Source organism: Pristis pectinata, chromosome 8, assembly GCF_009764475.1.
Source record: "Pristis pectinata isolate sPriPec2 chromosome 8, sPriPec2.1.pri, whole genome shotgun sequence".
Taxonomy (NCBI): domain Eukaryota; kingdom Metazoa; phylum Chordata; class Chondrichthyes; order Rhinopristiformes; family Pristidae; genus Pristis; species Pristis pectinata.
Window position 1 is genome coordinate 30,518,102 of NC_067412.1, and position 21,853 is coordinate 30,539,954.

Consider the following 21,853-nt stretch of genomic DNA (forward strand, 5'->3'; position numbering starts at 1 on the left):
CATCATCTAAGACCGTGATTTCGTGCATGTCTTTTTCCTTGAGATTTGACTTCCAATTTTGCACTACCCAGTTTCCACCGCTGAACTTGAGCCCCCTGAAAATTGAGCCCCCTGAGTGCCCCCTGAAAATTAAGGAGGTCTACAAGCACTTCCAGGAGAAGCTGGGCACTGTCAATAATAAAGCGGACCTTAGAAAACTAGAAGATCATGACGCCGACTTCGATAAAGAAAATCTCTGCAAAAATATCGAAGGGACAGAGGTCAGTGAGGCTCTGAACAGTATAAAGGAGGACAGTGCCACAGGTCCGGATTGAATAAAAAAGAAAGATCTCAAAGGATTGTTAGCCAGGGACACAGTCACACAGTCATCTGCCATTATGCCCTATGGCTTGTGTCAAAATTTGCTTCATCATGATAATATGGAATACCTTTACACATTATATTACCTTGCATATTGTTGCCGCTGTGTTAGCAGTCGTGTTGCTGTTGTTACACTGAATGTTGCTTGCAGTCTGTTTTCAAACTCTGTTTTATTTTTTTTTGCTTCAAGTTAATGGAAGTAAAAACTATGATGAGCTATGTAAGTGTAAACTATCCTGTTTTATACTTTTGTTCAGTCAAATCAATTTTACAGTGTTTAGGCAGAAGAGGTTCCTTATGAAAGCTTTGCAGAGAAGAGCTAGATTTTTTAATTAATTTCAGAATCTGTGCAGTGATGACAAGACAAACATTGATTGGCCAACTCTAGTTACTCTAAGGAGAATGTGGCCTGTGTCCCGAACAATTTAAGTCCATGTGGTAAATGTTCAGTGGTTGCTGCAAGCTGTCTTGTCTGCTAGCTTGCTTCAGGGAACAGTTCAGAGTAAACCATATTGGTTGTGGGATGGGAATCACATAGAGGCCAGATGGCAACAAAGGCAATTTGTTGTCCCTAAAGAAAATTAGTCAACTAGCTGAGTTTCTTGAAACAATCTAACATTTTCATGATATTTCCAGGTTTATTTTTCTTAAATTGGGACTTTCAACTCATGTTCTCTAGACTACTAGTTCAGTACCAGAAAATAGGAGTAATACTAGATCATTTGGCCCTTCAAGCCTGCCCTGCTCATCAATATAATCATAGCTGACCTCCGCCAGGCCTTACCTCCTCTTCTATGCCAGTTCCCCTTAGCCCTCAATTCCCTGATCTTCCAAAAATGTATTTACTCTCTCTTTAAATACCCACAACGATCTAGTAATGTTTTAAGCTGTGCCATTCTGGGTCTCAATGGTGCTATTCTCACCTCTGAGTCATAAAGTTATGGATTCAAGTCCAGCTCCAGAGTTCGGGCTGATATTTCAGTTCTGTACTGTGTGGCTACCGCATCTTTTACGGTGCAGTCTTCTGGATGAGATGTTTAATGGACACCCTGTCAGTGCACTCAGCGCTATGGCATTATTTCAAAGAGGGAAGAAAAACATATTCCATGGTGTCCTGATAAATATTTATACCCCAATAACACCAATCAACATCTGAAAAATAAATTATCTGGTCATCATGATTTGCTGTCTGTGGGAGCCTGTATGTAAATCAGCTGCTGCAATTCTTTCACTGTACAAATAACAGCACCTCAAAAAGAACTTCAATGGTTGCAATAGCCTATGGATGAGAAAGGTACCATATAAATGAAAGTCTTTCTTTAAATTGCTCGTGACCGATGACCGAACACAAGAAAGCTTCATAAAACAGATAGATGATGGAACGGTCATTTTTGTTAAAATAACATTTAATATTTGAAGATGTTTCAGTAGAATGTGTTTCCTGTTTAATACTAAACTAGAAGGAATTTATTTTCTAGTTTCCAGATTACCAATGTTTGCTATTTTCAGTGTCCTTGCACAGTTTCCTTTTCCTCCCTATCCCCGTGGAATTATTCTATTTCAATAAATGAATAATAATGCAATGTCACAAGTATTTGTAATAAATGTCAATCCCACAAATAGCAAGGTCACAAATGAAAGACTGTAGAAGCAAGAAAATATTAAAAAATGTCTGCAGGGATATAAAATTAATGCAAAAATAGAGAACAATTTATAAATACAGTTCAAACAAACACTAAATGATATTTCCAAAATAGCATGAAACTCTCAAATATGGAGAATGTCATAGTGTGAGGAAAGGAAAGAAAATAATGATTTGTAACCTTGCTCTATCCCTCTGTCAAAATCCATTTCACCCTTGAGGTTCTGCAAAGCAAGCAAGCAGCTGCACAGATGGCCCTGGAGACGTGAAAATATTTTAAATATTGCCCTTTTTTAAAAAACATCTAAAAGGAATGTGTCATTTTTTTTTACTGGGAAACTGCAGGGCTGTGAGGGATTGCTGCCCCAGCAGCTGTTATCCTAACTTGTCGTGATGTTTCTACGCTCTGCCTTGTCATCCCAAAATAAAACACAATTGCATGAAACCATTGACTAGGGAAAGATTGGATGACCCATCCACCCTGTCCCATGCTGTTGTGACATGTTCTGCATCAGGTCAAGAGAGCTCCTACACACTAACTGTGATGGAGGCTATGGTGAGAGGCTAACCAGCAAATCAAAATTCAAGGTCATGCAGGAAAAAGAGTAATCTTGAAAAATGCTCTCTCATCTTGCGAAGCAACATCGACCATGATTTGGTACTAGTCTCGCATTTGATGCAATTTTCACTCTCGGGACGAAACCAGCTCTCAGGTGCAAGTGCACTGGTTGTTAGTATTTACTCCACCACCCTGGAACTGGATGCAAACAGGGATATTTCTCTGTAGGAGAAAGTTCACTTTCCTTTTTCAATGAATAGTTGATGTACACAAGTCCACTCTAACCTAACTTACTGAAATTGTTTCAAATGTGCACACAATGTAGTCCTTATTTCTTTTCACAGTCCTCATTAATATCATAGTTAAGTTTATGCTTTACCAAAATATGAGACACAGCTTTGTAAATAAGTATCAGTAGCTAAAATTTTGACAGTGTCCATTATTCCCAGGACCCAACTGTGAATCTTTTTCAAAGATTTTACAGCATTGAACACATTAAGGGAACAAAAACTGAGCAGGGTTTAGAACCATAGAACAGTACAGCACAATACAGGCCCTTCAGCCCACCATGTTGTGCCGACCTTTAAACCACGCCTAAGACTATCTAACCCCTTCCTCCCACATATCCCCCTATTTTAAATTCTCCATATGCTTATCTAACAATCCCTTGAACTTGACCAACGTACCTGCCTCCACCACTACCCCAGGCAGCGCATTCCATGTCCCGACCACTCTCTGGGTGAAAAACCTCCCTCTGATATCTCCCTTGAACTTACCACCCATTACTTTAAAACCATGCCCTCTTGTATTGAGCATTGGTGCCCTGGGAAAGAGGCACTGGCTGTCTACTCTATCTATTCCTCTTAATATTTTGTATACCTCTATCATGTCTCCCCTTATCCTCCTTCTCTCCAAAGCCCTAGCTCCCGTGGTCTCTCCTCATAATCCATACTCTCCAAACCAGGTAGCATCCTGGTAAATCTCCTCTGCACCCTTTCCAACGCTTCCACATCCTTCCTATAATAGGCGACCAGAACTGGACACAGTAATCCAAGTGTGGTCTAACCAGAGTTTTGCAGAGCTGCATCATTACCTCGCGGCTCTTAAACTCAATCCCACAATTTATGAAAGCTAACATCCCATAAGCTTTCTTAACTACCCTATCCACTTGTGAGGCAACTTTCAGTGATCTGTGGATATGAACCCCAAGATCCCTCTGCTCTTCCACACTACCCAGAATCCTGCCATTAACCTTGTACTCCACCTTGGAGTTTGTCCTTCCAAAGTGTACCACCTCACACTTCTCCGGATTGAACTCCATCTGCCACTTCTCAGCTCAGCTCTGCATCTTATCAATATCCCTCTGCAATCTTCAACAGTCCTTCACACTATCCACAACATCACTGACCTTTGTGTCATCTGCAAACTTGCTAACGCACCCTTCTACCCCCTCATCCAAGTCATTAATACACATTACGAAAAGTAGAGGTCCCAGAACTGATCCTTATGGGACACCGCTGGTCACAGCCCTCCAATCTGAATGCACTCTCTCCACCACAACCCTCTGCTTTCTACAGGCAAGCCAATTTTGAATCCACACAGCCAAGCCTCCCTGGATCCCATGCCCTCTGACCTTATGAAGAAGCCGACCATGTGGAACCTTGTCAAACGCCTTACTAAAATCCATGTAGACCACATCTACTACATTACCCTCATCAATCTTCCTGGTCACCTCCTCAAAGAATCCTATCAGGCTTGTGAGACATGATCTTCCCTTCACAAAGCCATGCTGGCTGTCCGTAATCAGTCCATGATTCTCTAAATGCGCATAGATCCTATCTCTAAGAATCCTTTCCAACAGCTTGCCCACCACAGATGTAAGACTCACTGGTCTGTAATTCCCTGGACTATCCCTACTACCTTTTTTGAATAAGGGGACAACATTTGCCACCCTCCAATCCTCTGGTACCATTCCTGTGGACAACGAGGACTCAAAGATCCTAGCCAACGGTTCAGCAATCTCCTCCCTCGCCTCGCGGAGCAGCCTGGGGAATATGCCATCAGGCCCCAGAGACTTATCTGTCCTAATATTTTCTAACAGCTCCAACACTCTCTCTTGATATCTACATGCTCTAGAACATTAACCTTACCAACACTGTCCTCAGCGTCATCAAGGCCCCTCTCCTTGGTGAATACTGAAGAGAAATATTCATTGAGAACCTCACCCACTTCCACAGCTTCCAGACACATCTTCCCACCTTTGTCTCTAATCGGTCCTACCTTTACTCTCGTCATCCTTCTTCTCTTCACATAAGTGGAAAAAGCCTTGGGATTTTCCTTAACCCTACTTGCCAAGGCCTTTTCATGTCCCCTTCTTGCTCTCCTCAGCCCCTTCCTGAGTTCCTTCCTTGCTATCCTATATTCCTCATGAGCCCTATCTGATCCTTGCTGCCTACACCTTATGTATGCTGCCTTCTTCCTCCTAACTAGTTATTCCACCTCTCTTGTCACCCATGGTTCCTTCACCCTGCCATTCTTTCTCTGTCTCACCAGGACAAATTTATCCCTAATATCCTGCAAGAGATCCCTGAACAATGACCACATCCCCATAGTACATTTCCCTTCAAAAATGTCATCCCAATTTACTCTCGCAAGTTCTAGCCTTATAGCCTCATGATTTGCCCTTCCCCAATTAAATATCTTCCTGTCCTCTCTGCTCCTATCCTTGTCCATGACAATGCTAAAGGTTAGGGAGCAGTGGTCATTGTCCCTCAAATGCTCACCCACTGAGAGATCTGTCACCTGACCCAGTTCATTAGCTGATACTAGATCTAATATGGCATTCCCTCTAGTCGGCCTGTCAACATTCTGTGACAGGAATCTGTCCTGGATAAACTTAACAAACTCTGCCCCATCTAAAACTTTGGTACTAAGCAGGTGCCAATCAATATTTGGGAAGTTGAAGTCTCCCATGATAACAACCCTGTTATTCTTGCACCTTTCCAAAATCTACCTCCTAATCTGCTCCTCAGTATCCCTGCTGCTACCTGGGAGCCTATAGAATACTCCCAGTAGAGTAACTGCTCCTTTCTTGTTCCTAACTTCCACCCATACTGACTCTAGAGAGGATCCTTCTACATTATCCACCCTTTCTGCAGCCGTAGTAGTATCCCTGACCAGTAATGCCACCCCTCCTCCTCTTCTTCCCCTCTCCCCCCATCCCTTTTAAAACACTGAAATCCAGGAATATTCAATATGCATTCCTGCCCTGGTGACAACCAAGTCTCTGCAAGAGCCATAATATCATAGTCTCTCTGAAAGATCCACAATATCATAGTTGTTTCCTAAATGTCAATAACTAATGACATGTATGAAGTCAAATGTCGCTTTTCACCTTATAATTTTCAGTCCTGTTCACAAATAGCTTTGGTAATAGCTCATGGTTTTAGTATTAAGCTTTCAGTGAATTACCAACCATTATATCCAGATAGTTTTTTTTTGCATCACAAGGTTAAGTGTAACAACGCTTAATGTTAATCCTGCTTACATTGCAAACCACAATGTTTCTCCAGATTAAATGTTTGCAGTTGTTTGGACTTTACTGCCTTAACAACATTGTGCTAACTTGCAGATTGTTCTCCCAAAACTTTTGCCCAGGCCATTCAAGAATAGAGATCTTGACAGCAATCTCTGTGGGACATCACAGATAATCAGTCTCCAACATGGGTAACTACTTTATATCTGTGGGCATACAACTGACTTCAGACCCACCCCATGTGGTTGACACTTAACTGTCTCCTCAGCAGAACCAATTAGGCATGGACATTGCTTGTGATGTTCACATTCCCTGGATGAATAAATTAAAAAAAAAGACATTCGAGAGCTTCTGCAGTGGTCAAACGCACTGTTAAACTGAAATGCAATTATAGATTGTGTTCACCATGAAATACCTTATTTGTAAAGGAGTTTAAACTTGCACCAGGAATGATTGCCCTATTGTTAAGGGGCTGATTGCTACTTGTTTCCTGCTTACATGTAACAATGAGGTTGCACAGTATTTGGTGGATGGTGTTTGACTTTCAAAGCAGCCAGCTGATTGGGAGTGACAAAGCTTTGATGAGTATTTTGAGTGGTAATTAGAAGCTTATCAGCTAAAATAAATCTAGTTCATTAAAACGCCATTGTACAGAGGCATCACTCCAATTTCAAGCCTGAAGAAAATATAGTCATTTTCTGACACTTAAAATGCAATGCATCATACACATTAGAATTGTGGACCTTCAATGTTCTGCATGATTACTCACTTCAGCTGTGAGTAATCTCCTACATCACATGAAAACCACATTCTCCCTTAATGGTAGGAGCTCTTAAAGCTGTGGTTCCCAACAGGAACTGTTGTTTCAAGTGGTGAGGCCAGTTAGAGGCAGCTTTGCTTACAAGTGGTGAGTAATAGGAAGGGCAAGGATACACCTCCATCAATGAATGAAACATTGTGACTCCACAGGTGGATGCCCAGGGTAAGGATAAGAGTGGTTGCCCCTGTACCTCAAAGAAAGAAGGACTTAACGGTCTATGGAAGACATTGGACCACTGGTAATGATTGAAAATGATCTACCCAATGATGAATCATGTAGATATGGGTTCTCCTGAACTAATTCTCCTGAACTTTCTCTGCATGCTTCTCAAAATCAACATTGCAACTGAGTCTTATATTAACAGCAAATCTGGGATAATAACAGAAAATGCTCAGCATATTCAGTGTCAGGAAGCATATCTGGAGAGAAAAACAAAATTAACATTTCAGATGGATGAGCTTTCATCAAAATTGATCAACCATTTCTGATGAAAGATCATAGACCTGAAATGTTAATTCTGCTTCTCTCTCATCAGATGCTGCCTGACCCATTGAATATTTCCAACATCTTCTGTTTTTATTTCAGATTTCCAGCATCTGCAGTATTTGTTTTACTTTTAGATATACAGTATTATACTTGGCCCCCTCAACCAATTTATTGTCATAGATTGTGAACAATGAAGCCCCAGCAGTGATCCCTACAACACCCCACTAGTAACAGTCTCCTATTTGAAAATAACCCTTTTATTTCTACTCTCTGTTCTCTGTCCTTTAAGCAGCCCTCAATTCATATCAGCATATTATTCCCAATACTGTGCTTTCTACTTTTGTTTGTTAATCTCTTGTGTGGCACGTGATCAAAAGCTTTCTGAAAGGTCAAGTACACCACATCTACAGCTTTGCCCTTATCTATTTTTATAGTAATTAACTCAAAAATTCTAACAGATTTGTTGGTGCCAGAAGCATGGCGACACTTGCAGGCTGCCCCCAGAACACTCTACACAAAAAATGCATTTCACTGTGTATTTCGATGTACATGTGACTAATAAAGATATGTTATCTTATCTAAACACAATTTCCTGTTCATAAATCTATGTTGAATCCACCAAATCTTGTTGTTATTTTCTCAATGGCCTGTTACCACTTCTTTAATAATCCTGTATTTCTCCTCTTACTGATATCAGGCTATCTGGACTTCCAATAACAACCATTAATAAATATAATTCTTGTGGCACTATAACACGCTCCTTACAAACAAATATTCATTTACACCAATGATTTAGTTTAATATTGATAGAATTAAACTGAATTGTTTTTAACCGAATTTGGTCTCACATTTACCTCTGGCACAAATTAGAACACATCGAATATTATCAAATTACAGTGTGTGCTTCAAACATTTATCAGTGCTGCAGGGAAGAAAATGAATTCAATTAGTTTGAATCCAACATTACAAAGTAGGATTCATTTTGTATTATTATCAACCCACACCGAAATACACAATGTGCCCAGTTAAATTAATTAATATATATTGGTTTTCAATGTGCCACATACAAAATGTAAATGAGCTTTCAATCTGTACCTAATTTGTGTTATTATAGATCCATTTCTCAGCAATATTCTAACCTTGAAATATCAGTAAATATCCAGTGTGTTTAAACATAAGAAGGTATAATTCATGGAATGAAGTTGCAGTATGATCTGAATCTTCCCAGCTGAGTTGCTAAGGTTTTGTGGTTTAAGGTTTTGATTTTTATACATTCAGGGTATTTCAACCTTGAGGGCAAGCTGAAACCTCAGACAGCTCCCTCTGGTGGGTAAGCTCCATCCCTGGTTTCAGAGAGGAACTCCTCCAATGGGCTGTTCTGCACCCAAGGACCCAGACTATGCTGAGTGAGAACCACCAACCAGACTTGACGTTTGGATTCTCCTTTGCTCCCATGCTTACCTGGTTAGCATTTGTGAGTTGTGAGGTATAGTTTTCTGGCCCGGAGGATCCTGGCCTTAATGGGGGCTGCTTTGTGCGATGTAATGAGGACATGTGGGTGAGCAGAAACAAGCCTCACCCATGAAAGTGCTGGGAAAGTCTTTGACCAATGGCAAAACTGCCTGCCCCCTTCTCCCCCCTCCCTTTTTGCTGTCTATCAAAACTGTCAAGCTTTGGGGATGTTCCTGAATGACCCTGATATTCTGAGACATTCAAAACTCTTCAATATGAAATAAATAATTAACAAATATATAACATTTGTAAAGAATAAAATTATATAAATAATTGAAACATTACAGCAAATACAAATATTTAATAATTTTACCATATTCTCACCTTCCTTCCTTGCAGTCAGAAAATTGGCAATGAAATGATTGGGCAGTATATCCCACTCCAAATCTAGCTCGTTGCTGCTCTGTGAGCTGATTGCTCAGTGTAGTTGCTGGAGAATCCCAATAAGTTCATACTCAGTTGTTGCACTCAGTGCAGAGTCCAATGGATGAGTGTCCTGGTGGATTCACTGGCAGAGGTTTGTCAACATGTCCAGAGCTACCATCTTCAATGACCATGCCCCAAAGTCCCAAACTCACTTGGATTTACTGGTGTAAGTGCTTGCTGTTCGCCACAAAATGCCAGCTTTTACCTGTGAGGTTTGACCTTTGTAAATAGCAGGGAGGGGCATGAATGCATGCATATAAATATTAGAGAAAATCTCCTGGGTTTTCTTCAAATTGGAGCAGTAAAGAAGGATAAAATATGCTCTTTGAGAGCACTACTTCAAATCCTTCCAAAAGTAAATTTGAGATTATTGGAGTCAGATTCTCTTAAAGTATCTCTTTCCCAAATACTTATGGCTATTCACAGTCCACAGGCCGATAAGCATTCGATAAGCATTGCTTCGACCTTTCTGACCATCTGTACCTCAAAAGGCAGCACTCCCCACCTCTGGGAGAAGATGTAAATGGATGGTTAAAGACTTTCGGACTATTTCCACCAGGGGAACAGTCAGTAACCACCATCCTGAAACCCCAGTGTAGGCTGCAACAGTTACCTTTAAAAAACTAGACACACATTTGCTCTCAACTGAAATAATGTTTGTGACACTCTGCGAAGGGAGAAGGTAGGTGGGTGGGGGAGGGGGAGAAGATGAAATAAAGTGAGAGGTGATAAGTAGAAGACGCTGCCTTAACTGACTTAACCTTTTGGTACTTCTACAGCCTAACCTCCACTTTAATGCCAGCTGTTCCATATGGTTTAACATCTTTTACATATACTCCAGTTTCCTTTTTGTTACCATGCTATTTTCTCATTTTGCCAGCATTGCCACCGTATTTCCTCTAATTTTATTCCTTCTCACTGGACAAAGCAAAATGGCCTGTCCAATAAGCATCAAAAACGCTAATCCTTATCCAATCCTGATAACCCACATTGCACACCACTACCCACCGATTATAGTCACAAAATGGCAGTAAGGTTCTTCTTTTTCATCATCCCACTGTTCTTTGCAACCTAGATGCTCAAAGGGTGCAATACGGTGTCCATTCTGCACGGAGAGACGGTAGAGGGACAGTGGGACTGGGCAGCCATTGCCTATGAAAGGATGAGACGCATTAAGAAAATTTTTAAAAATGGCAACAGGCAAGGATATCAGTGGTTGAGGAACCAAGGAAAGGTGGAATTAAAGCACAGAATAGCCATGATCTAATTGAATGGTAGAACAGGCTTGAGGGCCCTACTGGTCTGGTCGTGTTTCTCTGGTTCAGTACATGTAAGTCTCATGTTCAATTTGTATTAGCTGTGTGTTTGTTAGTGTATGGATTCTCCAGTGAAATTCTTTGTGGGAGGCTGGTAGAGGCCACGCAAATTATCCAAGTAACACAAGCCTGAGAAGAACAGTCTGGGTGCAAGGGAGAGAGCTTGAAACCTCCCATTTCATACCTTACCAGTGCTATGGATGAGCAGAAGCCCAAGGTTCACAAATGGAATCAGTAAGTTAAAGCTCAGCTGCAAATCCAAGGGGACATGTGTAGCCAGTTCATGCAAGTTCAGCTCAGATCTTAGGAAGCTACGACAGAGAAATCTAAGATCAAATGGGAAGCGTGATAAGGAGATTGTGTATATCAAGCATTCAGGCCCATGGTCAACATGTGGAAGGGCAGAAAATCATGTGCCAGATTTTCTGAAATACATTTCTGGTGAGTGTAGACTTATGAAAATGGCCATTAACAAATAAACTGTTTCTGGTCCTAAATTTAGGGTAGGTGGTAGAGGCCAGAAAGATTGGATAGTAATTTACTTATCTTCCTTCAGTAGCGTCTACCTAACAGAGATACAGTTGATTGACCTGTATCCATCAAGTCTACAGAGTTTCTCCTTGTCTCACAATAATTTTGCCAAGAGATCAGAAAAAAACCCCAACATGACTTACAGGTCAGGAATGATATAAGAATTTTTTTCTATTTGTCAAGTCAAACTCCCAGATTTTGCCTCTAGGGGGCACAACCCTACAAGAAATGTTTTCCCTTCCAATAATAAACTGCAACAGATTTTCATTGTCAGCTGCCCACCCTTCCTGTACCTCTCCACCTCCCCCCCTCTCTCTCTCTCTCTCTCCGTCCTTCTTTAAAATGTTTAAGACCTATCCTACCTCTCCACCTCCCCCCCTCTCTCTCTCTCTCTCTCCATCCTTCTTTAAAATGTTTAAGACCTATCCTAACATCTTATTATAAGGCTCATGTCAAATGTAGCCCTCTCTTGCAACACTCTTGCTAAGTGTTTTTGCAGCCATTTGCTAAAGGTGTTTTTATATATGTGCAAATTGAAGAGTCTGGGGAATTTAAAATCTAGTAGTTCTGCATTTTTACAAAAGGAAATCAGCAGAGCAATAACCGAGTAACTTTTGTGAAAGTGTTTTAAAATAAGTATAACATGGTGCTGCTGGGGTAGCAGACATTTGATGTAATGTTGCTGGCCATGAGGAGAGAATGGAATACTTCCCTGCTGGCATTAGTAGTGTTATTGAACAAGGGGATTCATTGGATTCTCAAGGATATACCACCCTCCGTAAAAATTGCAGTGATCTCTCCCACTGTCAATAGCTGCCCATTGGAGATGGATGAAGTTGTTTGCTGACTTGCAGTTCCTTGTTGCCTTTCACAGCCTTAGGTCATCCCAAAGTGCTCTGCAGTTGGTGAAGTACTTTTTAAGTGCAGTCACTGAAGTTACACAGCAGAGAATGCCTGCATCACTGATTCCCTCATATCAAAGGTTTGGTAATCTGGTATGCCCCTCTTGCATCTGCAGGAATGTGAGGGGGTGTTGCTGGAGGAGATTACCATTAGTGATTATCCTGAGCCCGCTGCTCTGTGATCAACACTCATGACGCCTGCACGCCTGGCCTTTTCCATATGTGGGCATCTGAGTGAGCCCATACTCTGTACCCAAGAGGCAGCCAGCACGGATGGGCAGGCTCTGACCGCCGACTAGGCTTCAGGTAACCCTGTGTCTGGATCGTCCTGACAACCTTGGACAGCTCGCTGGCTATCAGAGGTTTCAGGACTGTAATTAAATAGGGTCAGTTAAAAACCATTCAAATAGGACAATCAAAAAAATATTAAATAACTTTAAGAAAAATTAACAACTGCTTAAAATACTAACAATCATTAACCTGGCTGTACCTTTAACACAGAGTCAATGCCACATCCAGGTGAATGGCATTGCCATTCATACGCCAACCCTTCCTTGTGTAAAACTGAGGGCAGGATGTGAACTTGCTCCAGCCCTACTCCTTGCTGAGTCTCTGCTCCATAACTGGGCTCAGCAGCAAGTCCAGCAGCAGAATATGATGCCCGAAGTGCCAGGATCTGATATCCAGCTCATCTTGGAATTTACATTTGGCCAAGCATGTGTAAATGACAGTAGGAAAGCATCTGCTATCAGTCAGCTTGAATTGCCCCCTGCTCTCACCTCTGTGTACCTGCCTCAAAATGGGGGATCCTTGATGTGGCCACTGGAAATGAGACTGAAAGATGGGGGTCGTGTTGAACTGGTGGAATAAAACTCCTGCTTATTGTCACATACCTGTTGCCCCTTATCACTCTGGTACAGCAGGTGGCCATGAACAGATGAGCCGGTCTGGCAAAAGAATCAGGCTTCTGGTGACCACAATGGAGGAGACTAAAGGTCTATTGCAGGGAGGTGTTAACAGGCTGGGGACTGAGTTGCCTTGAGGATTGGGAGTGATCCCAAGATGGTACAAAAGGACCAAAAGAATACCAAACCATCCTTCAAAGTGGAGCTGAATGGGCTGGGTCAGCCCATTGTGGTACCTGTCTATCAGTTGCTTAAAGCTGTTGCCACTTTGAGCGGTAACTTTTTAGGATTTATCGTTGGTTAAACAGTTGCCCATTTGATTCAAACACCCATGTCATTTATCAGAGGTGGCAGGAAGCACCATTATTATAATAACAGTTGAGGCTTGTTTAAAGCTGTTGCCATAGTGATGGCCTGGGTTCTGCACAATCAAGTGTCAAGCCTATTCGCTTGGAATATAATGAGACAAAAGTTAGATCCACAATTATTCTAAGTATGCTAGCAAACCCAATACCCCAGCAATACTACAACTTTTAACTTTAGTTTATGTCTTAATGCAACAAAAATAATTATTTCTAAAGTAATTTTTCCAAAAGCATATCTGAAATGACAGCACCGAAACGTAGATAATCTGAATGAAGAAACGGTCAGTAGAATACATGTTGTTGTAAATAAGGAGGCTTTTTAAAATTATTAGTATTCTATTGCTTTGATATACAATATATTGAGTGACACTTTGGAAGCAGTTCATACACAGCTTTATTAGATAGTGGATGAAGGGATTATTGTATCTTGGTAGCACAACGTTATTACCTCGTTCTTGTGTCATAAGGGATGGGTGACCCCATGTATGCAGTTTTCCAGGAACAATTCCCAGTTGAAGGACTGTGTCCTCAGGCAAGCAAGACACCATTTAACAAAACTCAGAAAATTTCAGATGATCCATTCAGAATTTTAATTCTGTAGACTCTTAGTTTAGGTAATCCCACTTCTCCCTCCCATCTCAATATTAACGGGAAGTATGGTGTGGATAGGAAAGGCAAACTGAATACACAATGCACATTAACTAAGGAAAGCTAGGGATAAGTAGGATCTAATTTAACTAAATATTACCAGACTCCCAAATGGATTGGCAGCGTGGCAGGAAAACAGGAGTGTGATTTTAGCAGTGGAAGCAACCAACAGAAGATAGGTTTGGCATGGGATCAAGAATCGGGCTTGCCAGGGTGACCACACTGGGTGGAGCGACTGTAGACATCAAAGAGTCCTTCAGGAGCAAGGACATAATGTGGATGGGATCTGGAGGAAGCTCCTGACCTTCTGCACGGAATGGAAGTGATCAAGGCACTTCCCTTTGTCTGCTGGTACCACCTGCCTTGAATCTGCTGCTAGGTAACTAAAGATACGGGGTACTCTCTGATCTACACTAAAAAATCTATGGCAGCATCAATGATGTCATCAAGCCATGACCTTTGATTGCTGATAGACCACTGCCATCATTTTGTAGGAGGCTCGCTGGAGGGCTGATGAAGGAAAGTGGATAATTTTATATTTTAGGAATCGTAACAAATTCATAAATGAACTGAGATAACAGATACATATATCAAAAATGTAGTGGTTTATTTTGCATGGCAGAACACTTATTGAATCTTTGGTGCAAAGGGAGTGTCTATGATAATGTTATGTTGCTGCAAAACAGGCAGATAACAAGACGCTCTTATCCAATCAGGATTATGGTATGAACACACACACATGGAAATGGAGGGAATAGCATATTCCATGCTTAAAGATACACCAGGCTGCAATGAGGAATAGGTATAAATCTGTTTTTTGGAATCTTCCTGATCTCATTACAGGTTTTGTTGTTGCATTAACTTTTAGACTGTTGGGTTCTCGATTTGAACTCAAAGAAGATTCTATTTCTTTATCAGACCAACTTGGATTTGATGTTTCACTTCTTCAAGTGGGCACTGGATTCAAGTCAGACTTACTTCACTGGATTCAACTCAGACCTTGCTCAAGATGCAAACTTGGTTCATCTCTAAAAGAAATCATCTGGATTTACATGAACATTTTGGGTTTTGTTATCAATTTCAACCAAATATCTCTGTTTTTTAATAATCTGTTACGATTTCTACCTCTCACCTGTATAAACTCAACTTGCTGTTTAGCCTGATTTAGGCACAATTACTATTTGAATAACCCACTCAGTTTGATCACTTTTCACCAGCACACTATTTCCAGACTATCCAGTTGCTTTTCAACTTGATCTATAGCTTTCAGCTATTTCTAATGACCTCAGATCAAAGTGATCTTCTAATTTCTGCACATTTTCAAACAAAACATTTTTCATCTTGCATGGTAAGTGAAGACTTGTCAGGCTGGTCTAAGCTTACAACAGACCAGCTTTGCACCTGATCTGATCTGATATGCATGTTGGACTCTATTTATGGTAGACTGGCTGTCATTGAACATATCACCATACCTTTCCAATAATGTATCAAGTTGCAACTTTGAAGTATTAATGCAGAAATCATTCTTACGATCTGGATTGAGTTGTTTCAGTCCATCCTTCCCCATTAAAGTCAAGCTTATTTTCATTATTTGTTGCAATGAAGGATAGCTGTACTTGGAGTCCATTGTGTTGAACTATGTGCACTTCACATCTGTAAAACCTCACCAGAGTAGATTCTCAGTTTGACCGTGCCTTCCATCAACAACATCTGGCTGAATTTGCTGAAGTAGGTCTCTTGACTTGTTATTGAAAATTCTTTGGCAGTATCAGTTTTACATGTGAGTACAATGATTGTTAATTAACCCTTTAATCAAATGACTGCCTGTTCGCTGCCATTACTGTTCATGACAGAGATATTGTGCAATCCCAGTTCCTCATTGTTAAATAGACTTCTAACCTATGAAGTCCTCCTTTGCCACTTTGATTTGCCACTGAAATTACTTTCGATGCTCATCCTAGACTTTGATCTGCAGGCTGTCAAAATGTGACCTTTCTTTTGACAATGGAACAGTTGACTGCTCTAAACTGACCAGGCTAAGATAAGTGATGTCCCTTGTAATGAGAACAACTGACTGAACTGGTCTCACCAGTATACTTTGTGTAGTTCTGTAGGCTAGACTTTGCTACAGCACCCCAACTGTAAACTGCAGCCATACCATTTGCATGCAGTGAGCAAATTCTGCAGCATTCTTGGATGTCATTTCCATTGTACACAGCAATTTTACATGCAGTTTCAAATTAGCAGTTTTGCATGGTCAAAAGCTTTGACTGAATTCATTCATATCCCAGTCTACACGCAATGCAATCGCATAAGACATGACACCATGGATAAGTTCCTTAATGTAATTGTATATTTACTAATTGTCTCACCGTGCTTTTGAATGCTAATCTCAAATTTACAGTTTTATGGCTATTTCTACTGGTCTCAGAGTAATCCTCCCGTTTCTGCACAATATCTTTAAACATCTTTCATCTTGCTTGGCAAAGTAAAGATTTGTCAGCATGCCATCTGCATTTGACTAATCTCTGCCAAGAAAATTGTTTTCTTCATCTTGCATATCACATTTTGACAATATTGCCCTCTCATTCATATTGTTTTCTCTAAAGTACATGTTCATTTCTCTAATGTGTAAGCTGAGTGGTTCCTGAGATCCCTACGTTGTCAACTGGGGCAGTCATGATCTCTACTCCTTCTCAACATTAACGTAGCTGATTTAGTAATAATGCAGTGACAAGTTGACACTACTGTCCCTTCCCACTGTAGCTTGCTGCACTGTACACTCCTATTGGTACATGCAGTGGCCTTCAAACAAACGAGATTCTGTATGAAATATCAGTTATGCTGCTAAAGCTCACTTAAAACTTGCTGAGAATAGATCATTAATATCCGTCAAGAACCCCAAAGTTAAACTGCCATCCTTGCCACCAATTTGTAATGTCTTTTCGAATGCTTTGAAATAATTTATTTTATATTAGAGGGAGAATACCAAAACTATTATCATGTTAAGTCTTTAAGCTCTTAGTGCAAACTGAATGCCTGTGACAATTTTACATGGCTACACACATGATTCCTCTCTCTATTTGCAATCACAGTACCAACACACACACAGATAAAGAGCGAATAACATGCTCCATGCGTAAAGGTACATTACATAAAGTTTAATATCTCCCGTTCAATTTTCCCATCAGTCAGGGTTGGAGTAAGTGTTGGTTGGGGAGGTGAGAGATGTTGGAAGTCAGCTGTGGCTGTGGGAGGAGTAGTTTAAGTTAGGGGTTCAGTTACAACAATGCTCTGCAGCTTTAAACAGGTTTTGACATCTGCAGATCAGTTAATTAGATCTGTAGTTATTGCAACATAACTTCAAACTATGTGGAATTCCTTGGCCTCTGGTCAAGTAATAACCCACTTGGGGATCAGTACTTTTAATATTAATGGTTAGCTATAATCTATATATGGCAGGCACCCTGTAGTCCTGTCCGTGGCAGTGATTGAGCAGACTCCTAGCGTGTGTCTAGGACTGATAAGATTTGAATGCGTCTGACTCACAGTAGTGTTCCACAGGGCGTATACCAACCCTATCTCACTTCAGTGAGGTTTGATTAAACTGTGTGCCGCCGTGATTGCAGCCTGATAGCCTGATATTGCAGCACCTGTCAGCTCTGATAGCACCTACACACCTGACCAACCAAGCATCTCTGACCTGTTATATCGAACTGTTAAGATAACAAACAGCGGCAGCGAACTGAAGCATTGATAACTCTCGGACACCTGCAGCAAATTACGCAACATGCTCCTAAACGTACAATAGCATTTTTATTGCCCTGGCTCACTGCAGTGTGTAACAGAGATTAGATGAATATGCTGAACTGGAACTTTTGAATGAATACAAAAGTACACATTGCCTATTTTTTGCAATTCATTCTTGGGTACCGCTGGCAAGGCTATTTATTTCTTATTCCTTGTTAGCCACAGAAGCTGCATGTTTGTCAGGGCATGTTTAGCTAGTCTGGTAACATAACCACTACACTAATGTATTTGTGTATTTTCATGCCTGGCCTACATTTTAATTATAGTAAAGATGCTGATTTTCCCTTTGGGCATTTCTGGTAATTGGCCTGAAATCCTATTGTGTAGTGCCAGGTTTTTCTGTGGCATGTGGCAGTTTTGCAACCACAGGTTGACCACTTTAAACAATTGGCGCAAAGTATGTGACAGGAAATTGTATGACAATCTTCTATATGTCTATTTATGTTTACACGCAAAGACCTTTTGCACCCTACTCCCCTTCTTCCAGTTCAGTTCAGAAGAATTGCTAGCCCATAATTGCCATAGTTACAGACTCCAGAAGTATAAGGGGCTAGTTTTCTTTTTAAATAATGTTTTAGATATGCACAGTCTGCCTGTAAATTAACACACTATGTTACCAATTGGTTTATGGAATAATAGTGGAGATGAGCTATCTGACATGACTTCAGAAATGTTATGCTGTCTCATTCCCAAGACTAGCTGGTGTGAAACCACTTCCGTACAATTACAGAAAACTGATGGGTGTGCGTATCTGGGTATACAAGACTGTGATTTATTAGTTTCGGGTTCACTTTACAAAGCTTAGACAAATACTGTACTTAGCGGTGCAATTAAGAGTAAATTGGGCCACCATTTATTAGATGCACACCTGGATTTTCCCTGGTTGCCTGCCGCTGACACCTTTCAAAATATTTTGCCCTCTATTTAAACTGCAGCATTTTCTTACCCTTCAAGATCCTCCTCTGAAAAAAAGTTTATGCTCTTTGTTGCTTTGTCCCAACTTTTAGGAATTTCCAGACTTTACATCCAATTAATTTAGTTTTGAACATAGGTCATTGTGTACATGTGCACATAAAAATTACCCACCAACAACAAGTGAGATGAGTAATCAATTCATGAATTTGGTTTTATTTGGTGAGTGAATTGAGGGAACAATGTTGACCAGGCCATTGAAGAAACTCCCTGACCTTCTGCCATGGAACCCACCCGATCAAGGTGGCTACTTAGTTTAGTGAATAAGACCCTTCACCAATATTAGATTCCCTGCAGTCTCCCACTAAATATCAAACTATAATAGTGTCAAGACTTGAAGTCATTGTTGTATCCACAACCTCTGGTACAGAGACAAGAATGCTGTGCATTGTATTGTTATGGCTATTGTGAGACCATCATAAATTGCCATAGAGCACAATGTGACTGCAAAAATAGGATTTGGGTTCAAATTTTTCCTCTACATTGTTAGTGTCTGTTCTTCCATTGCTGTGGAAATTCTAGTCAGGTAGAATGTATCAAACAATATGCCTGCTTGACATTTAATTCCCCCCTCCCCCCCAGATATGGCTCAATGGTAGCCATCTTCTCTCTGAGTCATAGGTTGTTAGTTGAAGTCATAGTCCAGAGATTAGAAATGGTGTTTCTTGTAGTGAGTTACCCCTTCCCACCATTGATATATGTACCAAGAATGGACTTGCCTTTTGTGGATGTGGCAACTTGTTGTCTGAAGCTACTCTAATCCAAGATGACAAAATTCTTTGATGTGGCAGGGCCTTGTTTGAAATGGGTGATCAGCCAGGATAGTACTGAATAGTGGATCAGGATCAAAGGGATGAGTGGACCATTCCTACTCCTGTTTTCTATGCTTTCATGTAATTCTCTCACGTGAGTGCCAGAACAAGACCCGTCCACCAAATTACCAGAAAAAAATCTGACGACTGGTTTGACAACTGTCAAAGAGTTAAATGTTTGTAAATGCCACACATATTCAGAAACTTTCAAAAACTACTAAAAACCATTGTAAAAACTAAAAGAAAATAGCTACCAGAAATATAAAAAAGAAGTCACTTAAACATACGAAAACACTCAGGACAACCTAAAAGCCTTCAAACAAACTCAGTTTGTTAAAAAAAATGAATGATCTTATAATTATTCTTGTCTATACCTCTTCCTTGAAATTAATGTACCTGCTACTCTTGTGTGAAGTCTAACCTGACACACGTTCAGAGAGTGGATTCCCCATCATCACAACTGTGGAATGCATAGGTTCATTTTCAACTGCTGGAAACCATGAGGCAGAGTAATATCAGGGAACTCTGCCAACAATTTTGGGACTTTGCATGAAACAGCTGACAACTCCCAGTGAGCTCTGGCCTATTTTCCAGGCTGTCAGCCAATACCAAACAGAGAAAATGTTGCTCGGTTTTAGATGTCACCTTTCAAACAAGAGGTTAAACTGAAGTTCAGTCTGTGTCCTAAGGTAAGAGAAAAGATCCTATGCCATTGCTTGAAGAAGAGCTGGAGGGTTTCCCAGTGTCCCAGCCATCATTCCTCCTTCGAGCAGAACCAGTAAAATCAAGATTTTTGGAGACACAAGCAACTGCAGATGCTGGCATATCGAGCAACAAACAAGATGCTGGAGTAACTCAGCAGGTTAGGCAGCATCTACGGATGGACATGGACAGTTGATGTTTCGGACAGAGGCCTCTCATCTGGACTAGAATCAGAATTTTTGACCATTATCACTTTCTCAATTGTGTGACCTTGTGTGAATTGACTTGCATTATAACAATCTACACATCTGCTTAGATGGAGCTTTGTGACATTCTAAGCTTGCGATAGATTCTATAGAAAAGCATGATCGTCACCCATTTATTTGAATGTTCCATTTTCCTTCAGTGCCCTAAATCCCATTAACTATGACAGAGTTAAGTTCTGTGTGTGCACACAATCACAACACTATGTAATGGGCTGAAAGGCTCCTTTCTGCAGCATAAATTTGAGTGGTTTTTTTTGAAGTATGCGTGTGAAGCTGGTTGGTTATACATATTTTGATTATCTGCACTTGCATTTATTTTGCAAATTTAAGGTGAACAGTATTATATTTTACTCTGATATATTTTGTCAAACTTAGAACTTATTAGCTGTGAAGCCATAAGAAGTCACAATGAGCTTTGGATCATTCAACAATGTGCTTTTGATCAATTTTAGTTCTTTATTGGAACTGCTGCCACAACAACACATAATAGGACTTTCTAGATAAGAGGAAAAAGAATGACATTACAGCTGTCTTGAGGAGAAACCCAGAGGACAATTATTTTGCACTTCTGTTCATGTGTAATGTCTTCAGGCCAATATTTGAGATTTTACATTTGTCTCACTTAATTCTCCAAAGAATGTCTCATTTTCTTCCTCCCTGAAAAGGCAAGCAGAGACAAGTCAAAGACTGGCAGTAATTCTAGAGACTCAGCAGATGGAGGAAAGGATTAATTTTAAATAAAATAAACTGTAGAAACAATAGTTAAAGAAACCATCAAGAGCTAAGTGGAGGTTTTTCACCATGGCTTTAACTTTTCTCCAGTTACTTCCTTTACACAGCAAATAAGGAGGTTAACTATGGAAAAAAATCAATTGATCCCAGTTCTACAAGTGACCAGCTAGAAGACTGTGCAGCGACATCAGGTTACTACAATGGAATGTCCTGTTGTCCAAAATGCAGTAATACAGATCAAAGCAAGCAGTTGTCATTCTAGGTCACTGTAACCTACAGTGTTACACTGAGATGAAGTTAGTGGAGTTATCTGTTTGCTGGATCAGTTATGTGAACTGGAGCCAGAAATTATATCTAATAGTATGCATTCAAATTTCCTCCCGGAGGACCAGTGGCAGCTTTATATTCTATCAGTACCAGTGAGTTTCATGGTGTAATTTACATTGAAAGAATGCCACAGGGACCAAATTCATGGTGTACTTCTACACTTCGTATTCTAAGTGGCCCTAACACTGGCAATATCAGAGGCACACATTTTCATTGATCCTACAA

At 40.5% G+C, this 21,853-nt stretch overlaps 1 long non-coding RNA gene across 1 annotated transcript in view; it reads right to left on the bottom strand.

The window, feature by feature from the left end:
* Window positions 1-21,047: 21,047 nt before the first annotated feature.
* The window catches only part of LOC127573847 (uncharacterized), a 36,293-nt gene continuing 35,487 nt past the window's right edge, over window positions 21,048-21,853 (bottom strand). The window contains exon 3 of the long non-coding RNA XR_007956816.1: window positions 21,048-21,226. This is a non-coding gene — a long non-coding RNA (uncharacterized LOC127573847). The remainder of the gene's footprint in view (window positions 21,227-21,853) is intronic.